At 38.6% G+C, this 27,850-nt stretch overlaps 1 protein-coding gene across 1 annotated transcript in view; it reads right to left on the reverse strand.

Moving 5' to 3' along the window:
- Positions 1-27,850, reverse strand: part of htr2cl1 (5-hydroxytryptamine (serotonin) receptor 2C, G protein-coupled-like 1) — a 122,752-nt gene that overhangs the window by 31,285 nt on the left and 63,617 nt on the right. The window contains exon 2 of the mRNA XM_079803890.1: positions 9,937-10,038. The gene's annotated coding sequence lies outside the window, so the exon portion shown is untranslated. The remainder of the gene's footprint in view (positions 1-9,936; positions 10,039-27,850) is intronic.

Genomic DNA, 27,850 nt, shown 5'->3' on the forward strand with positions numbered 1-27,850 from the left:
TCATTGACATGCTTACTTGTTACATTACATACATTACATGTTCCCTCGTTAATTTGCAGATTAATTAATTAATGCATTATCTTGCTCATTCACTGACTCACTCAATAAATTGCTGATTTTTTGTGTCAAATACTCATTTATTTACTCACTGACTTATTTACCCTTTTCACTCATTTAATCATTCACTGACTGAATAACTCATTGAATCACTCAGTCGTTCATTAATGAATTAATTCATGCATTGTCATTCATGAGTCATTTTCTCACTTGCTCCTCCATTCATTCACTGAATTCATTATTCAATAATGGATGAATAAATTACTGAATTAAAGGATTAGTTCACTTCAAAATGAAAATGTCCTGATATTTCACTCACCCCAATCTCATACAAGCTGTTCATGTCTTTCTTTCTTGAGTCAAATTTTTTTTTACATTTTTTTTAGGAAAACATTCCAACCAAAATGTTGAAGGTCCAAATCAATGCTGTTTCAAAGGGCTACAAAGGCCTCCAGAAGCTCTGTGCGATCCCAGACGGGGAATAGGGTCTTATCTAGTGAAATGATCAGTCATAAAAACAACAAACAAACAAACTAAGTATATACTTTTTAACCTAAATTGCTCATCTTGCGCTGCTCTGCGGTGCGCCAGTTATTACGTAATCACGTCGGAAAGGTCACACTAGACGTAGGCAGAAGTACCACCCTCGACATACGTCCTTTAGCAAAAAAAAAGGGTAAAACAACGATGTCGGACAATTTTGAGTTTGAAGATGGAGTGTTTTTTTGGTAAAGGGTGTTTGTATTAGTCCTCGCACGTTTAGGATAAAAAGTATATAAATTTTATTTTTTTAAATGACAGATCGTTTCGCTAGATAAGACCCTATTCCTCGTCTGGGATCATGCAGAGCCTCTGAAGCCCTTTGTAGCCCTTTGAAACAGCATTGATTTGGACCTTCAACATTTTGGTTGCCACTGAAGTCCATTATGTGGAGAAAAATCCTGGAATGTTTTCCTCAAAAATGTAATTTCCACTTTAGACATTCTACTAGCAATAAGTAACTTGCAACTGCAAGCACTAGCAGTCATTAGAGTATTAACTAGAATATCAAAATCAACGGAAGGAGGCAAATCCTTTTCCTATTTAGCACCTAAACTTTGGAACAGTCTTCCTAGTGTTGTCCGAGAAGGAACCGGAATCACTTCCCATTACACCTGATGTACTTGTTACTGTCACAGTTATGTTTTGTTCATGGACGTCCAGTGTGTTTTCATTTGTCACTTGAATCTTTGTTCTGTTTCCCGCCACTCATCTGTTTCCATGGTCACGTCATTATGAGTTAATTCCCTTCCAGCTGTGTGTCGTCATTCTCGTTTGGGTTCCCTATTTAGTTCCTCCCGTTTCCCCAGTCTGTGTCTGATCTCCGTCGTGTACCGTGCGTGTTATTGTGTAATGCAACCTCTGTTATCGCTCATCTGAGAACCTTCAATATTAAAGTCTCCTGCTAATTGTGAACCTGCCCATCGTTGTCTTCCTGCCTACCTCAACGCCTGACAGTTACATAATAAGAAGAATGGCATCTACGCTAATATTAGTTGCTCTGATATCTGTTTAGAATTCAACATTTGCATTCTCAGGCCACCCAAACATCATTGCCGTGTAAACGAACGGCCAGAACGCATTAAAAGTTTTCTGTTTTCAGCTGAAAACGGTGTTGTATAAGCGGCCCCTAAATTAATAACTAATGATTATTACAACGGAAATGAATAAAAAAAGAAAAACGTACATAAGCTGGACAATGACTTCCCTCTAGAGCTGCTGTACAGCTAAAACGATCTTTGCTGCATTAATTTCCTATTATCACTGTAAAGCTGCTTTGAAACAATCTGCATTGTAAGAAGTGCTATATAAATGAAGGTGACTTGACTTGTCTAGTAGACTGTCTGCCTTAAAGGCACAGTATGTAAGTTTTGCCGCTAGAGGTTGCTTATTCAAAACAAAAACGTAGCTTGATGATGCCGTTATTGATTGTGGAATCATGGGAGTTGTAGTCGTGACTCTTCCCCTCCACAGCCGATGGAAAGGAATCCAACCGACTCGGGCAGAAATCATGTTCATGAATAAGCAAATGTATTAAAGTTTTATTGCCATTACGGTGGTATGAAGCAGGACACGCCGAGAGCCCTTGGGAGTGAATGCTCATGAGAGAGACCTGCGCGAAACACCTGCCGCGCCCGCTCTTTTCGTTGCGTATGCCGGTTAAAGCTGTGCTGTTTTACATGGTTAAAACAATCATACCAAATGCATTTGAGTGTTGTAGCAACAATGCCCCGATTCAATCAGACTTTGGCCGAAATAGTCACAGGATGGACCTCCACACGCCAACTCGTGACTTTCCTAATCAAATCAGCCATAAACAAAGGACTTTGTGTGTGATAGGGCTATCTAAGTTAATTAACAACCCGAGGAGCCACGATGTCTTTGCAAGAGAATGGAGCGTTGAATGTATTAGCCCCGAGACATTCACATGACTTCACGTCCGCACACACACCCTTTTGTGTGAAGGGGGCGCAAACGCACATACATAGCGGAGCACGCAGAAATGTTTGTGTCACACACACACACACACACACACGTTATTTGAACCATGTGGACCAAAACTTGTCTCAATAATGTTCAAATATATATATTTTGTTGATTTAATGTCTTTATACGATGTATTAGAATAACTAGGATGTTTACTGTATGTAAATCAAATCCTGTATGCTAGTAACTGTGATAATCTTGTATATCTGTACAATGTAAACCCGAATGTTCATGTTAATTAAATAGATTAAGTAGTGTATACTCAAAGTTTTAGAAAAAGTTCTACTAACTTAATTATTTCAAGTTGGTGTAACATGGTCTTCCTTTTGAGTAATTTCAACTAATATTTTTTGATTAAATGGAACTTATTTGTGAATAAGTAAACAACTTAAAAACATAAATTAAGTACAACTTAATAGAATTAAGTAATTACATGCTAAGAATGATGAAGTCCTGTTATTTCTGTTGTTTCAAATAGAGATGATTTAAAAATAAACTTAATGTATATAGCACATGCTAAAATACAATAAAATCTCAAAGTGCTTAACCAAATAAGTTAAATCCATCATAACAAATAAATTACAACCATAGCCTATTAAAACAATTTAATTGGGGCAAACTGAAATGCGTTAATGGAAGACAAAATGTATTTATTTATAGTATTTTTATTGTCATCAGTTTAATGTAGCCTATAAATTGAGTTTTGTTAACATAAAATGGTGTGGTTGTGTACTTATTTTGTAAAGTTCTGTGAAAACTCAAAACTTTGTTATAATAAATGAAAATAATTGAGTTGCCTTAACAGAAAACTGTAAGTCATATTAACTGCAAATATTTGAGTTCAGCTAAATGAGCACTTTAATTTAACTGCTATCAAAAGGTACAAGTAGCAGGTAATCCAACCTTTTAAGCTCTGGAAAATTGTGACTTTTAAGTTATCCAACTTAAAAAATTTGAGGCAATCGATTGCCTCAATTTTTTTGAGTTCTGGGAACTTATTCGGGTTTACAGTGTACGCCCACGTCGCAAAATGACAGTTCTTGGTATCTCTGGTATCGCAGAGACTCGACTGTGCCGAATCTCGTTCACAAATTACAACAAGATGCATTATTACAGAAGTACCAGCTTTCTAAGAAATAGAGGCTTAAAAATACCACCCTATTGATTAACTAAGAGGAGGGGGTCCAGAGAACAATGAAACATTCGCGCCTTCTCTCTCCACGGACGTGATTGGATCCTTCCAACTCTCTGGGCGTCGGCCATCCCATCTATAAGAACAGGAGCTGATCATTAACTCCTTGCACTCCGCCACGACGAGGAAGACCATCCCGGCCTTCGCCCCCCTGAGAGTAGGATCCCTTTGGCATCCTAGCCACGAGAGAGCAACCGGCAAACTTCTGGAGCGACTTCCCCAAACTTCAAAGAAATTCTCCCGGACACGCAACTCCTTAGCGAACTTCCCCGACGATTCGAACTCAGACACTTACACGAGAAAGCCTAATGCAAGTATTCTATTTCACATTTAAACTGCTTCCTGATTCACGAAATTATGAATTTCTTGAGGGCTCTGGTGAAGGTGCTTTGAAGGTGTCTCTCTTTCTCTCTCTCTCTCGCTCTCTCTCCCTCGTTGATTCTCTCTTTCCATCATTCTTTTCCTGATTTTATTCGTTAAGTTTGATTTTTCCTTGTTTGTACTATATCGTTTGTTTTCTCCTACATATATATGCTTATTTACCCCTGTGTGACTCGTAGCTTTGTATTGAGTGCGCCAAAGAGGGAAACCCGATAATTGCATTAAATTGAATCCGTATTGTTTTGCTCACAAATATCGAAGTCAATGAAACATAAGATTTTAGCTACCCATTTAAGCTTGATTTTCCTGTGTTACTACTTCAGTAATACAAATTGTACAAACACAAGTAATATTGTCTGCACAACAAGGAAATCATATTCATAGACTAATGAATATTTATACCATTTGATTTAATTATTCCCCGAAATTCATTGTTGTTACAGTGTGTTGAAAGTTATGTTATAACATTACTCTGTGCGTTCGCTCGGTGTCTGGTATGAGAGACTTGTTGCACTTTGCAGTAATCTAGATTGATATTAGAATATCATAATAATAAAAACAGGATGACTAAATGACCTGCAATTAATTTTAAAATATATTGTATATTGGAGAAAGCTCTCTCTTATTATGCTAGCCACTTGACAAAAAACATTACTAAAACAAGCGATTCAAACAATAAGGCTAACCGTGTTGCACCGTATAACAATGATTTGTTTTCTGTTACAGTTTTTCTTGATTGCTTTGATGCAGCCGTCAGCTCAAACTCCACATTTTCAAATTAGTTAACACACAGGCCTAAACAGTGGCACTCATGGTCAAAATGACACATTTTGTTTGCAAAACGCTGTAACCGCACCAAAACATTTAAAATATGCAACAAAAGCAAATTTTGCCTTCAAACAACACAACTTGCACACAAGTATATGAACTCTTTCAGTCAATCATTACACAATTGACAACAAAATACAAAATACAGAACTCAGTGCACCATTGCTTGTCATTGTAGCCTATTGCCAGTCACATTTGTTGTCTTTCTATATAGGCTGTGTCAAATTTGCCTTTTTGCAAAGAATTGGATCCAGAATAAGAAATGCTTTGATGCATTTTTTATTGATTCCATGACATTCATTTTTTTTCAAACCGTGTCTGAAAACTGAAATACTGTAAATATTACAGAGAAAACATGTAAACCAAAATACAGTAAAGTCTATTGGAGTATAAGTCATAGCCACTATTGATACTCAGTCTCTTCTGTCGTGATGATGGGGCCACAATATCCTCTCTTGCAATGCACCCAAGGAAAAATCTTCTTGCATGCCTTATCCAACCTTGACATTCCTCTGCACCTATTTCTTGGGCAGCATGCAGTCATTGCATTCAGCAAGGGCATTTGCTCATAGGGATGGTGATCATAAACCTTCCACCTCCAAGCACTGAAGAACTCCTCTATGGGATTGAAAAATGGGGAATATGTCATCCACCTCGCACACAGACTCCTCTTCCTCGGACCCCTCTACCTCTTCCTCTCACTCTCATCCGCCTTAGACCTCCTCCATCCATGCTGGTAAAGAACAACACAGACGTGGCACCTTTTTTTTATAAGGCCTGCAGACTGATTGCTAATTGAAGATTTTTGTAAAGGAGTGTCAAACAGTTGCTTCAGTGATTTCATACTGATCTAGGTAGTTTCTAATAGTTAGTAATAAATGGTTTCTGTTTGGTTACCATAGCTAAAACAATGGAGTTTGGACTGCTTGAATGACATCCGTGTTAACTGTTTTGCAAAAGGGTGGGGAAAATGTGTCAATCCAATGAGAAAGGGTGAACGCATTTGCAAGACGTGTCTTCTGCTCTGCTGAGATAGTGATGATGAAAACTGAGTGGATCCTAGTTTCTTTAACCAGGTCAAAGCAATCAAGAAAAACTGTAATAAATGTATATCCATACAGTTGCTCGCCTGTCTAATAAAATACATATATTACAGTTTTTCTCAATTGCTAAAACCAGGGCCGGCCCTGACCAATTTGCTGCCCTAGGCAATATTTTACTTGGTGCCCCTTGTAAGGTTTAGCACTACATGTTATCAGTCTAAGTTGTGGAATTACTACTGTTTTATTTTTGTAATGCATTGATGTTTTTATTTTTATTTTCATTGTTATTGTTTTATATGATGTCCAGTCCATTCTACCCCGTCATTATGTTCATGATATTATTATTATTATTTTATTTTTTAAAAGGCTGATGATAGTTAAACTATACAAAAATAGCACCTACGCCACATTACAGCCTAAACACAAATAGCAAGAGTAATAGCATCCAGCATTCATGCACAAACTATGCATTGAGAACTAGCAAAAGTGTTTGTTTTCCAGTAGATGGCAGCAATCTTCCACTAAACTATGCACATTCATGTTTGCACCATGAATTAAACTGAGAAATGTAGATATTTAATGTGAATTTTAAATAAAATGATGCTATTTTAAATAAACCTGTATTTAAATATCATTACTAATTTTGGCAAATACATTTTAAAATTGCCATATGTCCCCTTAAAACTGCACAACTGTAGAGTAAAAACATTAGGCTATTAAAAAAGTGATATTGCATGCATTTTTATCTACAAAATCACACTGGCTGTGGCCTCTGGAGAACCCAGAACAGCTGTGCTTGCATAAAGTTTAAGGTAAAACTGGAATTAATTAGCGAACATAAGTATTTTACTACTATGCAATTAAATAAACTGTACATTCATTAGCCTACATCACTGTACCTCACTTTACACTGCAAAAAATGCTCTTCTTATTTAGTTTTTTTTTTCTTGTTTCCAGTCCAAATATCTAAAAATTCTTAAATCAAGATGTATTTACTAGTAAAATGACAGATATTTTTTGATATTTTTCTTTTCTTGTTTTCTAAGGGGAAAAAACACTCAAATGAAGTGAGTTTTTGCTTAAAACAAGCTAAATTATCTGCCAAATGGGGTGAGAAAAATTATCTTGTTTCTGTTTGGGACAGAAACAAGAAACAAGATTTCAATCAGAAACTAGATTATTTTTCTCACCCCATTGGCAGATCATTTAGCTTGTTTTAAGCATAAACTCACTTAATTTTAATTTTATTTTCAAGAAAATATATCTTATGTCATTTTACTTTCTAGTAAATGCATCTTAATTTAAGAAGTTTTAGATATTTAGACTAGAAACAAGACAAAATACTAAGTAAGAAGAGCATTTTTGCAGTGTTTCCCTTATCTTGCCTGCATCAGAGGGCTTCTGTCTTTTTTGATACTACAATTCGGCCATCCATCATAAATTATCAGGCAACTTTCACCGTGTCTACACCTGGCGCGAGCGGCCAAGCACCCTAAAAAATGAAAGCAATCCTGTCTACATTATGCGGCGAGAGGCGACGCGACACAACAAATTCCCAACGTTAAACCGATCGCGCGTTAAATTTCTGACGCACTTCAAGTAGCTCGGCGGGGGAGATTGATGAGGCGGACCGGGAAGATGCGGGGGACTTAGGTAAGTTAATATTAATAAAATACTATCAGTAATACATTTTGGCGCCCCTATGGATGAGTGGCGCCCCTAGCATTTGCCTATTCCGCCTATGCCACGGGCCGGCCCTGGCTAAAACACAATTTCGGAAACCGTGGTCCATTTTCTGAAAACATTAAACACAAAACCTCATCTTCAAGCACTATTTACAAAACCTCTGACTCCCCTCACAAAATGAAACTTTCGCCTCAAAACAGTTCAAAATCAAACACTGCTCTCAAATCATAAACAAAGTGATCAAAATGATATACACTATCAAGCAGTCAGTAAACAATACACACAAAAAAAATGGAAAACACATTGTTCAAAGGGAGGAGTACATTTTTAATCTCAAAACAAATTTCATATTTTCCGTCACTGTCTTTTGATGAACGAAAATGTGTTCAATCATAGTAGCTAAAAATGTATCAGCAATTACTACTCTAAATTGCTCTTTGCAAATTTATTTTTTTCCTCTTTCTTGCCCTCCACTTCCTCCTTCTTGCCCTTCTCCACCTCTTTCTTGCCCTCCTCCTCCTCTTCCTCCTCGTCACCCACCTCACATACGCACTCGTCCTCCTCCTCTCACATTGTTTCTTCTATCCATTCTCAGACCTCCTCCTTCAACAACCCGTTTGCTCTCTGAACTGGCTTATATTGGTTGTGTCACATCATTTGAAACAGATTAAATCAATTTTGAGTGGTTGTGTTCAATCAATGACATTTGTTCTTTATTTGTATTTGATTGTTGCCACTTGTGTTTGCCAGTATGGATGACATGTGCATTAGAGTGCAGAATGTGTTTTGAGAATGAGAATGTGATTAGAGTTTTGCTGAAAAGTCTAAGTGAGATCTGCAAATTGAGTTTTACCATGTGAAATGGCTTAAGGATTTGACAACAGACGGCACAGTTAGCTAAATGAGCTCAGGCAACTGAGAACTTTGTTCAGCCAATAGGTTTTAGTGTTTTAGCAATTGAGAAAAACTGTAAAGCGTCTTTGGTGTTTCCATGATTTCTATGGAAATCAAGGGTAGTTCAGAAATGACTTCATTGAGAGGCGACACAAGGACACGATCCGTAATGCTGGTTAAAACAGCTGATTTCTCTGGACTTAAATATTGTTGGAAACATTTGGGACAATGTAGGTACACAGGTCAACAAAATATATGAAATTGTTCTATTAGTTTTTGGATATTTTAATCTAAAAATCTTACATATTGTGCCTTTAATACTTTATTTTGATACTTCCCCAAACAGAAATTCTACTGACTATAAGTAACTTTGCAAGTACATGTCAACTTATTCTACACCTAACAATCTACTAATACTAGCTTGACAAGCCAGACCCACATCAAGATGTTCAGTCTGGGAACACACCATTGACAGGGTTCAGTCCGAGGGGCGGGATAAACGGTTGTCTTTCAAATTCCCTCTGTACGCAGTAGGATAGCGCTACAACCAATCAGAGCAACGAAGAAGGTGAAGCGGAGCTAGTTGATAGATTAAACTTTCGCCGTATCCGGTCTTCAAAACTCTGAACACATCTTCCTTTCTTAAGAATGACTTCAGTGCCGTTCTTTGTTCTTTTCTCAAAGAAAAGCTTAACTCCAAGTCTTCCAGAGTCGCGGCCAAAGCCGATTCGAAAGACCACTGATAGCCAGCTTCTTTGTTTACAAGTAGCATGCGGAACCGCGGCAACTCTGCCGTCATTATGTTAAGCCCGCCCACCAACTCTATACACGATGTGATTGGCCTGACCAGAGTTTGGTTTTTCCAGCTCGCAAGCCAACGGAGAGTTGCTAGACGACCCTGGCTGCAAATTAGATTTGCTGCCGCTAGGGTACGTCTAGATTTCTAGGCTATACTAATACTCTAATGAGTTGCAAATTAATGAGAGTTAGTTGACATGTAGTTACAATCATTACAATGATTAAGTATTAATTTAACAAAAAACATTAATGCTTTAATTAATAAATAAATTATTAATTAATGTGTGCATTATCTTATTCACTCACTCATTCAATCATGAACTTATTAATTTACTTATCCATTAACAAACTAATTCTCTCATGGATTTTCTTAATTATTTAGTTCCCTCTTTCTTGCATTCATCCAGATAATTATTAAGTCACAAGAAGTGTCCCCACATCGATTCATCCTATAAAATCTCATTCTGCTATCAATATTCTGCATCTGTTCCACCCTGTGGGCCCCTTAACCTTCAGTTTTACAGTGTTCACCTGAGAGCTCCTTCAGCGTGCAGGACTGCAGAGTGAACCGTCAGGAGCTTATCCACAGTCAGCTGTCAATCAAAGTCTGCTCTCCGACTTGAGTGCTGCCCGCTGTGGGAAAGAGACACACTTGATCAGATGCTGCTCTTTTCCACCGTCACATACTCTTGTTCTAATCCTACAAACCCAGACAATGAAGCGTCCCTACTCTACGCTGAATATTCATCCGATATTTTAATTAGATGCAAAGCGAGTGTCGAGGGGACATAATGAAAGACAAGCAATTAAGAGAAAACGGGAAAGTTAGTGCCACCTTTGCCCCCTCGTTAAATGCCCAGGCACCAATTGCTTTGTCAGCCCATTTCTGATCCACTTCCTTTTGAAATGTGAACCATTAAAGGACAGAAATTATTTGTTAAAATTAAAAGGAGTTCCCTCTTTGAAAGGCTGTGATGATTTATCTTTCAGGACGCTTTAACAGCCCTTTGGGGGACAACAGAATTCGAATATCTATGTAAATTAGAATGACTATGTGAAGGCAAAAAAGCATAGCTGTTCTGTTTTAAGGCAATTAAACTGTGGCTTTAAGTTTTTGTCCGCAGAGGGAAGTCCTGCTTTTAGGAATTTAAAGTCCCCATGTAGTGAATCATTTTATCCCTTCTTTTTTTTTTCCTGTGAAATTTTTTTCTTTGTGCCTTAAAATAGCTTGAATGTAACTCTACACCCTTGCTTCATTTAGTATACTCGGATTCGTGAATATGCAAATTAGCCCTGCCCTTACCCACTCGCATAAGCTCAGAAATACAGTCGAACTTACTGAAGTAAACTGCACATTAGCGTCATTTACAGTCAGACACATAACGTTAATGAATATGATTATCATTTTGCTTGACTACGTTATAAAACAGCTAATAATGTTACACGTTTGTCATCTCAGTCTGCCTTCAGTATCAGTCAGTATCCTTAGAAACGCTTTGAACAACTTAGAACAGCAGTGGAAAAAGGCATATAGTTCATCATAGCATCGTAATATATATCATATATACATAATTCACCCACTATATTGCTAAATCTACCCGATTCTTTTTTTTTTTATATCAACAGAAAAATATACCGGAATAACCTGTCTTCTCTTGAGACTCCACTGCTTCACAGTACAGTAATGATGATATGCTAAAGCCCGCTGGCACGTTGACGTGATTGGTTACAAGGTAGTTTGTGACGTCAGAAACACCAGAGATTTCAAACCACATTTTGAGACTGTCTTTGGTTCACAGCAGTTTTAAAGAGAAAATGGTGTTGAATTTGTTTTAAAGCATATTTAAAACACCGCATTTAAAACACCAAAAACTTTCAAAGAACAAGTCTAACTGATAGGGGTTCAGAGAAAAAAATATATTCATTTACAGAATTACAGAAAAAAACAGAGTGTGGATAATGCTTGTCTTCTGTTTTCATGCTGTCTAAAGAAGATAGTTTAGCAGGGAATGCCTAAGCCTCTCTCTTTTTTTCTCCACTGTATTTTTCATCATTTGCGCATCTTCCTCCACAGTGTATGCACAGGAAAAACAACTCGTACCACTTCTCTGTCACACGGTCAGCGGTTGGAAAAATAACTTAGCTTTTGAATAAATATGACTTGTGCTCCAACCTCTCATGCATAGTAATAATCACAGCATACATGTACACACACACAACGGTTTGAGCACATATGCCCGAGGCTTTGCTGAGTTTAAAACAGGTGGCTGAAGACAGACAGGATCAACAGGGTGCCAACATCTGCAAATCTCTGCTAAAACAGACTGCATGCCATCTTTATCAGGACTAGCATCTATTATTTTTGTTTGTGTGTGTGTTTTTTTTAATAAAATGTTTTTCTACCTGTCGTTTTATGGTATTTTCTTATAAGATACCACTGAAAAAGTAATCCTGAGAAATGACATGGGTCTCTCTGGCTTTTAACCCTGGGTTAATGCCTTATTAACCTCAGAAAAAAGCTAGTTTTTTACCCTAGGTTAACCCCTTATTGCTGTGCCAAAGTTATTTAGTGTAAAACTATGTGGTGCTTAAATGCTACCCTGAGTGTGTAACAACAGACAACAATCATAAACCTCCTCAGTGCTTATCAAATATTATATATTTTTTACAATCTGAGGGAAGCAGCTAAAAATGCAATATTTATATTGAAGTAATGAGACAGACTGACAGTTATTTAAACAGGTTTGTATTTGTCCAACCAATGTTGTTAACATGAATATTCAAAATAAAAAATGTAACCAGCATTTATACGTCTGATCAGGCTCCCATCCACCAGAGGGAGCCCTCATTTGAATATTTAACTTCTGTCACATCAGCTCCTGTCATGTCATTTCCAGTTCAGCTTGTATTTAAGCCATGTGTTCACACTGCTAAATTTCTTGCCAGTTCTACTGCCTTGCTAAGTGTTCTCCCATGCCATTGTTGATGATTGCTGTCGTGATCATTGTTTTCATTCTCTTGACTCAGGTTTCTGGATTACTGCTGTGGATTTGTTTGCCATTGGAGCGTTTTGCCTGTTTCAAAGTGACTGGCGTTGCATGCAATATGCACATTTGGGGTTTCATATCAATTCTGTATCCGATAATCTATGAAAGCAGACCTTGTCAAACAGAAAATGTGCAACTACTGTAGCAATGCCAAGTTCATGGGTTTGATTCCCAGAAAATCTAAAAACTGATCAAATTTATATATTGATATATTTTATGTATGTAATGTCAGACAAAAGCATCTGCCAACTTAGATTTAAACTGGATATAAATAGCACATCTGTTTGCAAACAGCCATTACTTCTGCAATGCCATTTGGAGCACAGAAATCACTTAACATCAAAATTCACAGATTACAATAAATAAGCAGATTACCCATAAATCCTATAAAATTTCATTACGTTTGACATCAAATCTCCTCTAACCTGAAACCCAAACACATCTGAAGCTCCGAGGATACGCTAGAAATGTGATCTCAGAGCTTGCTGGGTTACAGATGTTTTTATGGTGTGTGTGTGGAAGCGAGTTGATTAAAATCCCAGCTCTGATGTAACAGGCGGAGGAAACATGCCCTGCTAACACACATCCAGACAGCACTTACACAAGATCCCCCAGTTCTGCAGGAGAGAGGAAGTTTATGTGGATGTGTGTGAGTAAGAGTGTGAAAAAAACGTCAAACTGTGTTTTTGTACATGAGAAAGACTTTTTACAAAGACAAAGCTATACTTTGGGGACTAAAGCTAAAGCTGACAAAACCTCAATATGGGGATATCCCCAAAGATAAAATCTTAAGCTTTGTGTTGATCCGGCAACAGTCCCCACTTGGAAAATGTTGGTTACACTTTATTTTAAGGTGTCATTGTTACAGTGTAATTATATATTTAAGTACTGAGTAATAATAATTAACTACATGTACTTACTATAGGGTTAGGGTAGGATTAGAATTTGGTTTAGGGTTAGTTGCATGTAATTATGCATAATTTACTGTTATTACTAAGTATATGTATCATATGTAACAAGGACACTGTAGAATAAAGCGTTACCAAAAAGTCTTAATAAACACACTAAATAGCGACTTAATTAATATCTAAAAGTGCAAAAAGCTTTGTGTGAGGAAGGTTTAAGTTAAGGGTAAGGGTATAGAAAATGTCATGATCTCAATACAGTATAAAAATCTATAGAAAGTCCAATTGAAAAGCAGTTGTGTGTGTGGTCAGAGGGTTCCTCAAATCTCTCCTACAGCGGACGTTTAGTGATAGATTAGGCCTTCTCATTATCCAGCTCTGTGCCGTGTCTCTTTAGAAGACATTGGTCAGTATCCACTGATTCACTGAACCAATTTAACTGAAATCGCTCCTGGGAGAATCTAGAGAACATCCTTAAACACCTGTGATTTACTGGCGATATGGTATTCATATGGCAGAAATAGAGCTAAATGATGAAATACAGAGTAATAGGACTGACATACGGCAGAGAGAGCGAGAGAGAGAGAGTAAAGGTGTAACAGAGGTAGACAAGATCATAGACGAACAAGGAAATGCTTGTAATGAGTAGGGCTGCCAAACAATCCCTCTAATAAGAAATCATTCCGGACTGAAGGGAATGGAATTGCGTTTCATATTAAATCCATATAGAATGCATTTTGTCCTTTACACCCAAACAGCTAAAACCCCCCCAGGTGAGCTGTTTGAATTGGCTTCTCTCATGGGCATATATACAGCTTCAGGCGTTCACTGTGCTTGTAGCTTTTAGTTTTTGTTTAAAATCCAGTCGGATGTCACAGATGGTTTACCTTAATCTAAAATGTTGAGTGTGAGAACATCTTATTCTCCTCTGCTGAAGTTGACTTCTCCAGTAATGAGTGATAAAGACAGAATCATCTTACAGTATATATACATAAAACAAAGAATGTGTGTGCTGAGAGGTTTGTAGGTTGGTAGCAGGGTGTTTGAAGTAACTAATTAACTGCAGAGACAGATTTGACCTTTCCCTCAGACTACATCGATTTCCCCTATAGTGTCCCGGACACAAACACAAACAAAACACACCACCATAAACACACACAGATAGATAAATAGATAGATAGAGAGAGAATGGCCTACTGTAGAACTGACAAATAGTGTGAGATTGAAAGAATCTGCTGAATGTGAATCCACAAATACACACAGTGACAGTTGACCCAGCAATCAGGGCAGCACACACACACACACACACACACACACACACACACACACACACACACACACACACACACACACACACACACACACACACACACACACACACACACACACACACACACACACACACACACACACACACACACACACACACACACACACACACACACACACACACACACACACACACACACACACACACACACACACACACACACACACACACACACACACACACACACACACACACACACACACACACACAAGCTCACATCTTTGATCTGGAGCTGTTTTTTTATGATTATTTCTCCTGAAATCCACTTATAATGTTAGTGAAGGTTTCTTGCATCAAAAACAGGTGTAATTTAATTGGACATTCGTCACAGTGTGTGGCGGTGTGCTGAAATGTGAAACCCTATTATAGTCAACGAATCTGTCTACTCCAGAATCGCCTGATGCTTTCAGATGACAAATCCTGTTACTATTTGTCTCGCTGCTTGCCAAAAGCCATTTCACTAAGCCATTTTATCTCCCCATCCTTCAGAAATAAAATTATGAATTTTTATATGGTACATCAAACTTTTTTATTTCAAAGAGGAATGAATATTGATTTTTCCATGATAGTACGCCGTGTGTGCGTGTGTGTGTGATGTTTTGTAATTTTACAGAATCAATTTCTTTTCGGCACTAATCAACAGAAGGTAATCTTGTCAAAGTGAGATTAAACCAATTATAATATAATATAATTAATAATATATTAATATACACTCTAAAAAAAAAGGTTCTATATGGCACCAAAAATGGTTCTTCGTCGTAATCATAGAGGAACCACTTTTGGTGCTATATAGCACCATATCTTAACATGTTCTGTATATGGTAGCGGTGCTATATAGCACCTTAGTTAGCGGTGCTATATAGCACCTTAGTCAAAGAACCGGTGAAGAACCTCTGAAGAACCACTGAAGCACCAAAATTGGTGCTGCACTAAAAAAGGTTCCCCTATGATATATATATATATATATATATATATATATATATATATATATATATATATATATATATATATATATATATATATATATATATATATATATATATATATATATATATATATATATATATATATATATTATGTGATATTATTTAAATTATAGATCACTGTTTCCACAATGTTTCAAATCAACACTTCCAACGTCACATCTTGGCAACTTGTGAATCATCTAGAATTCCAAGTTATGATATAAATATGACTTCATTTGGTCCTTCATGTGCTCAGAACATTGTTTCCACTTGAATGACACATTGATATCCAATGACAATATAACATCCAACAGAATTAATGCAACCAATTGGCTTTTAGTATACTCACAATTTTTTTCAAATGGAAATCGCTCTCAGGTCACATATGTAACCTATGTTCTCTTTTCGAAAGGGAACATCTGAGATATCAAGAGATTTCAACTGATATTAATAAAAATGCATTTCTAACTGAAAGGTACTGATGGGGGAGTTAGTTGCACACCTTAAAGCATGAAGAAGAAAAAATACCGCTCCAAGCAACACTGTGAAAAAATAATTAAAAAGCACAAGGCGTTTAAGAATACAAGAGCATTTCCAAGTCATTAAATATTCCTTAGAAACCAGATGAGTCAGTAATTAAGAAATGGAAACAGTATGGCACATCCTAAAGCAGTTCTCCAAACCTGACTGTGCAAGAAGGAAACTTGTGACTGAGAGCACCAAAAGACTTAGCCTACTCTGAATTGAGCATTTTGGCCATCAGAGCAGTGGCGGTTGGTCAATAGAGGGCACTGGGGCGCCGCCCCCATCAAAATTGCAGAAATATACATGTATACAAATGAAACATGATTTAAAAATGAAACAAAAATAAAAGTGTTACTCATACGATGTGCCGGCTGTTAGTAAGAGCCTCAGCATTTAATAAAATCTGGCTTTGATCGGTTAACTATTTTATATGTTCTTCAATATGTTTCATGCGGTTTCATGCTCGAGGGACGCCGGACAAATGGATGTCTATCTGAGTCCAAAAATATAAGGGCAGCATGTGACCTGAAGCTGGTCTCTAATTGGTTTCTTAAAGATCCTCCTCCGGACGCAGGTCGCTGCGTCCCTGGCGAATCAGAATTGGATGCGTGTTATTTTATCCAATCTGATTGGTTCTCGTCACCTGTCATTCAACTGTGCGACACAGTCACTCCGACTCCGCCAAAACCTTATTAGGATCATCACTTTCGTAGAGGATGGCTGCAGTTAAACCAAATTCTTTCACAAGGCGTTCGCTGGAAGAAAACAAAAGGATAAAGGATCCCAGTCCAACGCGATTTACAAATCCAGCAGGAGGCCAGTGACAGAGGATGAAGCTGAACTCGGAGCTTCACGCGCTTGTTATGAGAAACGTAAGTGGCTGGCTGGATGTGTTGTTAGCAAGGCCCTTTATTGCTTTCCCTGTCTTTTGTTTCAAAGTGTTGGTACTGAATTTTTGTGGACAACAACGGGGGTAAGAGACCTCAAATATCTGACTGAACAATGCAAACGTCATGACTCCTGACACTACTGAGATGACTGACTTTGATCAGAGAGTCATTGAGAAATTTGCTGGCCAGAAAGAAAGGAGAGCAAAATGTATGTTCAAGTAGTCAACATGCTAGTCTGTTCAGAAAAAAAAAACTACTTCCAAATTAGGCAACTATTTAATGCACAAAACGTGGATAAGGTACAACAGGTAAACATATCAGCAGTGTAGATGTGCTTCGCCGTGACCAAGAAGGATGCTAAAATTTTAAAATTAGTTTGGTTGAGTATCGAGAGGCGGCTCATTGCTGAAGAACTGCGACTGGCTTGATTTATCACCTGAGAACACAACACCCTGAGTACACCCACCCCCAATTTTTTGACTAAATTAAAAATTTAATTTCAGTTTTGGTAAAAAAACAAACACATTTTGGTGCATCAAACATTCTATTTGTCATGAGCATGGCATCAAACCAAATACTGTGCAACATTAGAAACACAATGTCCCTACTGTGAATCATGGTGTTGGCAGCAACATGCTGTGAGGAGGTTTCCTGCAGCAGCCCTGGGAGGCTTGTGAACGCAGTTACAACACGGAAATCCTGGAGGGAAACCTCATGGAGTCTAAGACACCTGCAACCTGGAAGAACATTTGTTTTCAATGATCCACAGCTACGCAGGAATGACTTATTATCAATGTTCTCCCCTGCTCTACTGCTTGCACTATACAGGAGTACATCTGAAATTAATTTCAGTTAAAAAAAAACCTTAGTTAGGTTTAATGGTAAGTGTCCCGTAAATCGGTCACCTCACTCTTGTGACAACTCTTCAAGCATCCCTGCACTACCTCATCCCCACCCGTTATTTTAATGCCTTCACTTTATATTAACTAACATTAATCCATGAATTAGTTTAGGCGGGGGCTTAGCGCTTATGCTCAAGCCCCTCCTTTACGCAAAACAAGCCATATCTCTTTACTTTTATGACTTTTTAAGGATTAAGATGGATGTGAACTTGTGAAATCTTATTAAATCCTGCATATGTGTGGCAGAAGCATTAGTCCCTCTCACAAACTCCATCTCTGTATATCTTTTCTGAGTTTAACATGCATGTTGGGAATGCAGTGTGCACTTGATTCACTTTATGTACACATTTGCATAATTTCCAACATTTCTGTGGACAGAAGTTTAAAGAATTTCACCAGTATACCTCCAAAATAAAAGTTCACAGACGTTAAAAGTTTGTGGGTTTAAACATTTGAAAGTGAAGAGAGAGTAAAATAAAATAAATAATTTTTATAATTATCAAATCAATTTATTTTCACAGTACAACTGTAATTTATTTGCATTAATATATGTTTCTTTATTTGTAGAAGTGCTATTTGCACCAAGTGAAAGTAGCATATTTTCTTAGTGATAGATGCTATTTACACTAAATTTAAATAGATTTACATTAAGGACAAATAGTGATAGATTCTATTGACACTATGTAAAAATAGAGCAGTATTTTCTTTGCAATAAGTGTAAATAGTGGTTAGATGCTATTTATACTTATAAATAGTGGCATATACTATTTGCACCTCAGTGTTGTTGCACATAAAACAGTATGCAATAATAACATTTGTGTGTTAATAATTATATTTATTAAAATTATTAAATAGATGCCACCCAATTTTGTCTGTCCCAATCAGATGTCAGTGGGTGGAGTTCGTGTAAATAGCCTCTCCCTTTTTATAATTAGAGTTAAAACTACTACTACCACTACTACTAATAATAATAATAAAGACCCTGAAAAAGGTCGTAGTTGGTTTCAGCAGCAGCAATATGAAATATTTTCATATCGCCATATGACAAATAATTGTAATACCATTTTTTTGTCCAAACTGTTATTATTTATATATTATATAAAAATAAAACATTTACTGAAAACATATTAAATATTGTATCTGTTTACCTGCATGTCATTTGACCATTAACCAACATCAGAGAACCGTGAATATGCAAATTTGTGTTAAATCATTGAAATATTAACTTAAAATCTCAGGGGGTAAATATTTTACTTCTAAGGGGTTGGGCTGACAAAAAACCTTCAGAAACCCCTGGTCTACAGTAAAGTATCATGCCGCAGCAGAGTCTAAAAGCAGCTGTTTTGTGGCTCTGTGTGTGACCAGGGTCCACATCCCCCAGTGTGTGTTCTGTTTGCTGGGGTTTCTGGGTTCAGTCGAGCACTGGTGGAGGATAGAATGCAGTGACCTGCGGTGTTCTTATCTCAAGCTGAGCCCTCCGTTAAGTGTGTGTGTTTCAAGAGGAGTCCTCTGTTAATCTACTGCGAGAGTGTGTGACTGTGATTGCGAGTGAGTGTAGCCTGCTGTGAATCACAGATGTGACTTTGCATGCGTTGCCCTCTCTCTCTCGTGCGCACACACACACACACACACACACACACACACACACACACACACACACACACACACACACACACACACACACACACACACACACACACACACACACACACACACACACACACACACACACACACACACACACACACACACACACACACACACAGAGACAGAGACAGATGTGTTTTGTCTGACTCATCTGTAGTCATGTAAATAGTCATATGCGAAGACTTGAGACCAGTGCTTAGCTGGGCCCTACCTGACCTCTTTCTTTAGCCTACTAGTTTGTGCTTTTAAAGAGCCAAATATATGCACAGTTGTGTGCTATTTTTAAATGGGGCGACATTGACATTCTTTTTCTCTTATTCTTAACTAAATCCATTCCATTAAAACTTGGAGTTTCTCTTTAGACCTTAGAATGCACACACAGAAGCACAAAACCTATATGGTTTTTTGTAGTTCACCCAAAAATTAAAATTCTAAAACATTCTCACCCTCATGGCGTTCCAAACCCATAAGACATTTGTTCATCTTCGGAACACAAATTAAGATATTTTTGATGAAATCTGAGAGCTATCTGACCCCATATAGACAGCAACACAACGACCACATTCAAGGCCCAGAAAGGTAGTAAAGACATCTTTAGGGTGAAGTAAACATTAGAGATGCTTTGCCACAAGCTGCAGCTGTAGGAACTACACTAACTATGGTGATGCGGATCATCTTCCGAGATGGTATTCCTTGGAGTATCCACGTTGTTGGGACCCTTCCGCATCATCAGCAGGGATCTCAGGGTCTCAGGTGTTTCGCCCCTTAACCTGAACACCTCGCCTGAGTGAGGCAGCGAAGACTGACTAGCCTTCACCTGCAGAAGGGTTCCAACTGTGGGCTCTCTTCAGCCACAGCCATCTTGAACTGGACTCGGCTGCTGCAGCTATGTCCCAGGTGGACTACAGGATCTTCAGCTGTTTAGGCTGCAGGCCCACTCTCTGGAGGAAGTAGCGCACTGATTGCTGGGAACCCACAGAAGCCGACTTCAATGGGATAAGCTGGTTGCGTGCCACCCCTTTAGAACTTCTTCGTCGACCAGGTCTTGGTACTTGGCTTTTTTCAGTTGGTGGGACGTGGCTAGCCTCTCTTCCCAGGGCACCGTGAGCTCAGCAATTATGATGGTTTTTGTGCTCTTAGATAACAGGACCATATCTGGACGGAGAGTGGTCACTGCCACCTCCTGTGGGAAGACAAGCTTCCTCTTCAGGTCCACTCTCAACTCCCAGTCAGACGCTCGTTGCAAAATAGAGGGTGGGTTCTTAGCCACCTTGCCGGACTTATGAGCCTTGTCTCCTTCCCTCACAAAAGGTATGGCTTCGGGCGGATGGGCCTGCTTGTTGTTGTTGACCTTGACTCGCCGCTGTTCGACCCATTTAGCGATTTCCGTGTGGACCTTGTCGTGCCTCCATCTGTACCGCCCTTCTGCCAATGCCCTTGGACAACCGGTCAGGATGTGGTTCAGTGTACAGGAGGCTGCTCTGCATTGGTTGCAAGATGAATCTTCCCCTCCGCCCCAGATACTTAGGTTTCTTGGAGTTGGCAGCAGGTCAGTCACCGAACTTCCCTTGGTCGGTCTGCCACAGTTCCTTCCATGACAGCGGTCGCTCCTGTGCCTGGTCCCACTGCGTCCATCGACCCTGGGCTGCAAGCCTGATCGCTTTCACCTGGCGTTCCTCTTCCGCTGCCTCACAGACTCTGTGCACGACGAGACCTCTTCTGGCTCTGGCATCAGCCCTGCTCCACCTCTTCTCACTGTAGTGTCGCAGGCCCAGGCGTCCCTGGCACACCACTCCCACGATTTCCTGGTGCTTCCAGTGGGATTCTGCTTCCATCACGGCTTGCTGGGGCTACCACTTCCTGCCGCACTTAAAATAGTCCATGTGACTGCAGTGGTTCAACCTTAATGTTACGAAGCGACGAGAACCCTTTATGTGCGCAAAAACAAACAAAAATAACTTTATTCAACAACCTCTTCTCCTCCATGACATTCTCCTACGCGATTCACGTAAGCACCACATCATGCATATGGTGCTCAGCCAATATTGAGCCGTCGTTCTGCCGTAGAACTCGGAAGTGCTGCTCTGTGTGAATAGCCCAACAACATGAATAGCTAACGCTGGAACACATTCTCACTCCCAACTCGTCACATATTGACATGGTCAGAACCCCTATTTTTAATGCACAGGGTACCCCTTTAGCATCATTTTTCGATGTGCAGGGTACTCCATTGATTTCTGTTGTTTGCCCAATGCGTCAGTTTAAGACGCATTTAATTCATTGCATTTATAAAAGTATACATGTATTTTAGAGCAACTAATCCCACTCCTACCCACTCCTCAACAATATAAAACACGTTAACACAGACAAATAAAAGTACAGTCACAGGTATTTATTGCAAAAACTGACCAAAAACTAAAATATTAACCCATGTTGCATTCCAAGTCTTCTGACGTCATATGATATGTTCGCTTCATAACATTAAGATTGAACCACAAGAGTCACATGGACTATATTAAAGATGTCTTCACTACCTTTCTGGGCCTTGAAAGTGGTCGTTGTGTTGCTGTCTATGTGGGGTCAGAGAGCTCTCAGATTTTATCAAAAATATCTTAATTTGTGTTATGAAGATGAACAAAGGTTTTATGGGTTTGGAACGACACGAGGGTGAGTAATTAAAGACTTTTCGAATTTTAATTTTTAGGTAAACTAACCCTTTAATTAACTCAACAAAGTTAAATATTAATTAACTAAGTCATATCTCATTCAAAAGATACACTCGACTCTTTAGCATGTCACATTCGGTCACGACACACACGAGAGCCAATGACATTTTACAATCAAAGCTGACGTAATGACGCAATTGGTCACGAGACATATGAGAGCCAATGCAATTTTACTTTCAAAGCTGATGTAACGTTTGTTCGGGCGGCAATTTTTGAATGTGTGCATTATCTTCAGCGGACGGAAACGCTGAACGCTTTTGGGGATTTTCTTCCCACAAATCAATAATTTGGCCTTGGAACACTTGAAATATTTGTACTTTTTGAATAAATTGTGCCTGCAGTGTTCTGCCTGTTATATCCTGTGTTTTATATCATATAATACACAAATAGGTATGTTTAGGGATGGGGTTGGGTTACGTGTTCAAACGTGTCTAAATAGCGTAAATAAAAAAAATAAAAATAAATAAATGTTAATAAAATGATGCTGGCTGATTAAATTGAGAATCACACTCCAACATGTCATAATGGCAAAATCATAACCCAATATATCATTTCATCATGACGATATCATTCCCATGCCCAACGCTTCTGTTGTGAGAACGTGTTGGACCATTTAACATCCTGCTTTTCATTTTCACTTCATCTCTTTATATCTTTTCTTTAAATTATGACATAATTTGCTTCATCTCCCTGTTGTTTTTCCCAAAGGATGGTGAAGCCCCATACTGAAGATAAAAATGCTGATTGTAAATAATTTAACATCACTTCAGATATCTCTTTCAAATAAATATGTTTATGTCACAGATGTAAAAACAATTACATTATTCAAATTTCTATGTTCTCATACCCTGATTGCTTTTGCATGCATGATAAAGTGCTGTGTAAATTGGGTGTGTAGATTGACTCTGGAAGTCATCTTAGTGTAAAAGAATGTAATTATCTACAATTTGAATGACTGTGTGTGTGCACATGTACAAAATACAAATATGTGCGCGCACAGTATGTTAATGTATCATTACCAGCACAGTGTTCAGGTCACTGTGTAAAGCCTGCAGAAGTGCGGCTGTCTGTAAAGATTAATGAGAGATTTCTTAATTAGTCCAATTGGTCTTAAATGAGCCCTTCTACTGAACACTGAACTCCCTAATGAACGATTTCAGACTTATAAGATGCTCTTTATCAATTACATCTTTCTCTCACGTCTCGATGCTGTCATACTCATACCTTTGGCTCTATTTTTCCCCCACGTTCTTATAATAAAAAACTGGATTTTCCTTGTTCTTCTGAAAAAAAAAGCTGTTTGATGTTCTGAAGACTACTTTCATGTACAGTCATTTGCATAAATTCTAGTCCACTTTCAGCTTATTTTGACTATTTAGACAGCCCACTTAGACATGTATAGTGACCAACTAGTCCATTTAGTTTTGACATGCCATTTAAGAGTGCAGGGTTTATCTTAAATAGTTGTATCAACCCCATACTTTGGAAACACAATATATTCTTAGAAATATTTTTGAAATTAAATATATAAATAGACCCCCCCCCCCCCGTATTTGTCCATATGTTAGTGCCAAAACTCTGATCTATTCAAAGAGAAAAGTGTGTCCAGACTACCAACTTTCACTAATGTCTGACTTTGTGCTGTTAGTAAAGTGATTTGTCTTCACTTTTCTGTTGTCTCTGTTGGACACATCCATTTCCTGGCCTCTCTGGAGTGTTAATGCAGACAGGAGTGTCTCTTTCCTTTTAAGTGGTTTGTTGTTCTAAGTGATTTGATTTGTTGTTCCATTACTCTGCCCCACTATGTCTTTCTACGAAGCCTTTGTCTTGTTTTCTCTCCCGTATCTACTTATCTCTCCCTTTGTCACCAAACTCTTCCTTTTATCTTCCTGGACATCATTCCAATCATGCAATCTCTTAATCTTTAACTATCCATCCATCCATCCATCCATCCATTTCTCACGGTCTCAATAGTACATTGTTCTTGTGAGTCAGGTAGGCCAATATAGTGTCTGTAGGTTGACAGGTGTAATTTCCAGAGGAATGTTGGGAAGGAGAGCCCCCAGAGAGACACGTGCAGAGAGGTGTTGAATTCCTCTGTCCATCACCCTTTCTTTCGAAGAAATTTCCATTCGTTCATTCAGCTCCAAAAGATTTCTAATCTGTCTGTATCAAATTTAGAGTGGTGCGCTACAGAACGAAACAGCATAGAAAACAGCAGCATCCACCCCCAACCCCCCGGGGTTAAATTGCACTTTGAAATGAAAATCTGCAATTCATAGATACCAGCAAGAACAAACACCAGAACAGGGCCAAAAAGGAGGAATTCCACATGAATAGGCGAACGAGCACACAAGCGAAAGAAAAATACTTTTGAGCATTCACTTGTTTGGATCAACCATGGTTTAGTCTTTGCTAACATGGCATTATAATCATCAAGCTTCACTATAACTAGTGTGAGAGATTTGAACAAACCCCCGCAATCTAAGAAATCTATTTGCCATGGAACTCATCCTGCACTTTTTGTGCTATGGACAAGAATGACATGATGACGATGTACTGTTTTTTTTTAAAAAGCGTATTTTTTTAATTGATAATTTTTTTTAAAAATATCTTTAATAAATATTTTTATATTAATTCATTAATCGATCCCCAGATACAGATTAATTGCCATATTCATTATTGTATAATTAATTATTACATTATTTAAACAAACAAAAATAATTATATATATATATATATATATATATATATATATTTAACTGATCTTTTATCGCCCTACAATCCATCGCGCTCTTTAAGATCACTAAACTCGAGGCTTCTAGTCATTCCTAGGATATCTAAGTCCACTAAAGGAGGGAGGGCATTTTCACATTTAGCTCCTAAACTCTGGAATAGTCTTCCGGATATTGTTCGAGGTTCAGACTCGCTGTCCCAGTTTAAAACTAGATTAAAGACGCATCTCTTTAGCCAAGCATTCACATTATAAATAAGTTTTATACTACAGTTAAATCGCACCAACAGCATTAATATTCTGAACAGCAGCTATGCTAATTATTTCCCATCTGCTTTTCTGTTGTTATCTCGGGACACTAGTCCCGAGGTAACTAGTTCGTCAGCTCCAGTTTGTATCCAGCCTCTCATGGAGACTTCAGATGCCCCTGTGATGAGACGACTCGACGCCTGTGAAGAGACGACTCAACGCCAGCGTTGTTATGGCCTAAAATAATACATGATTGATTAACTTATCCTAACATTTTTCTTTAACATTCTCTTTCTAACATTTTTCAATGTACATTTATGAAATGCACTTTCTGTGAAGCTGCTTTGAAACAATGTGTATTGTGAAAAGCGCTATACAAATAAATTTGAATTGAATTGAATTGAATATATATATATATATATATATATATATATATATATATATATATATACACACACACACACACTGATCAAGCATAAAATTATGACCCTTGAAGGTGTGCTGTGGTATCTGGCACCAAGATGTTAGCAGCAGATCCTTTAAATTCTGCAAGTTGCGAGGTGGGGCCTCCATGAATCGGACTTGTTTGTTCAACACATCCCACATATGCTCGATTGGATTGAGATCTGGGGAATTTGGAGGCCAAGTCAACACCTCAAACCATTCCTGAACCATTTTGCTTTGTGACATAACGCATTATCCTGCTGGAAGAGCCCCCAGAGAATACAGTTTCCATTCATCAGACCAGGCCACCTTCTTCCATTGCTCCGGGGTCCAGTTCTGATGCTCACGTGCCCACTGTTAGTGCTTTTGGTGGTAGACGGGTCAGCATGAGCACCCTGACTGGTCTGCGGCTATACACAACAAACTTCAATGCACTGTGTATTCTACCACTTTTCAGAACCAGAATTAACTTCTTGAATAATTTGAGCTGCAGCTTGTCTGTTTGATCTGAAGTGTCAGTGGATTTCAGAATCCACACTGAAAGGGGTGGATTCTGAAATCCACTGCCGCTTCATCAGATTGGACCACACGGACCAGCCTTCGCTCCCCACGTGCATCAATGAGCCTTGGCCGCCCATGACCCTGTCGCCGGTTTACCACTGTTCTTTCCTTGGACAACTTTTGATAGATACTGACCACTGTAGACCGGGAACACCCCACAAGAGCTGCAGTTTTGGAGATGCTCTGACCCAGTTGTCTAGCCATTACAATTTGGCCCTTGTCAAACTCGCTCAAATCCTTACGCTTGCCCATTTTTCCTGCTTCTAACATTCATTCCATATTGATCCAGCCTTGTTTATGCTGTTCTCAAGCAAAACTTCCCATGCTGAGAACCAGCAAACCAGCAACCAGGCTCTCATGGTAGTCCCAGCATACAAAACATACCTTATGCTGGTCACCAGAAATGCTGTCCCCCCCCCCCAGCAGAGTACCATCATCATCAACAGCAATTTTAGTCATTATCTCCAGTCTCTCTTTCTTAAACTCTCTGTCCATTATGAAACATTTTTCTCTTTCAACTGTCATGTGTAATCGAACACTCTCTGCTCTCCTCCTCTTCACTTCTTCCATGACTATGTCCATTTAAGAACAATCTCTTGAACTAAGACAAATATCTCACAATCCTTTCTTTCGTCCTCCTCTTCCTCAATCTCTCAAGGTGAAGAGCACCACTTCTCTTCCATCAACTGCAATCCTAAACTTTGTAATCAGCCTCAGATCATGTGTGTGTGTGTCTGTACAGGTCTGGATTTCTCTACAATGTGGGTGCCACCAACTATACCTTTGAGGAAAAACGACTTAAAAATACACTAAATATTAACACAAAGAAAATGTTAAAAGCTTGTGAGTTTTTTATATGTAGTGGTATGTGACATATCATAAGCACAACAGAATCAATAGAAAGTCCCCATGTTGGTATGCCTTTAAAGGGATAGTTCACCCAAAGATGAAAATTACCACATTATTTACTCACCCTCAAGTCATCCTAGGTGTATATGACATTCTTCTTTCAGACGAATACAAACAGAGTTATATTAAAATATGCCCTGGCTCTTCCAAGCATTATAATGGCAGTCAAGTCAACTTTATTTATATAGCGCTTTTTACAATGCAGATTGTTTCAAAGCAGCTTCACAGTGTTTAACAGGAAAATAATGCAACAGAATTTGATTCGGCTGTACAGCCCAGGGATGGAAATTAGCACCCGCCACCAGCCAAATGCGGGTGATTTTGTGTTGTGGCGGGTAGACTTGCTTCACCTACCGGCCACCGTGGCGGGTAAATAAAAATAGCATAGCTGCTGTTTCACCTGGACGGCGGACACTTTTAGAGGAGGCACACCTTCAAAAAAAATGTGGTGTTACAAATCAAATCCACAATAAGGAGTAGAGAAGTTAATTTGCGGCTAAATAAGCGGCTTTATTGCCATAGCGGCGGAGTCTCGAGAACATGCGCTGGAAACGTGCGCGGTTTTTTAAAAACATATCAAGCTTGCGTCGCGTCCACCGTTTGAACGCAAG

Source organism: Gobio gobio (genome assembly GCF_949357685.1).
Source record: "Gobio gobio genome assembly, chromosome: 2".
Taxonomy (NCBI): Eukaryota; Metazoa; Chordata; class Actinopteri; order Cypriniformes; family Gobionidae; genus Gobio; species Gobio gobio.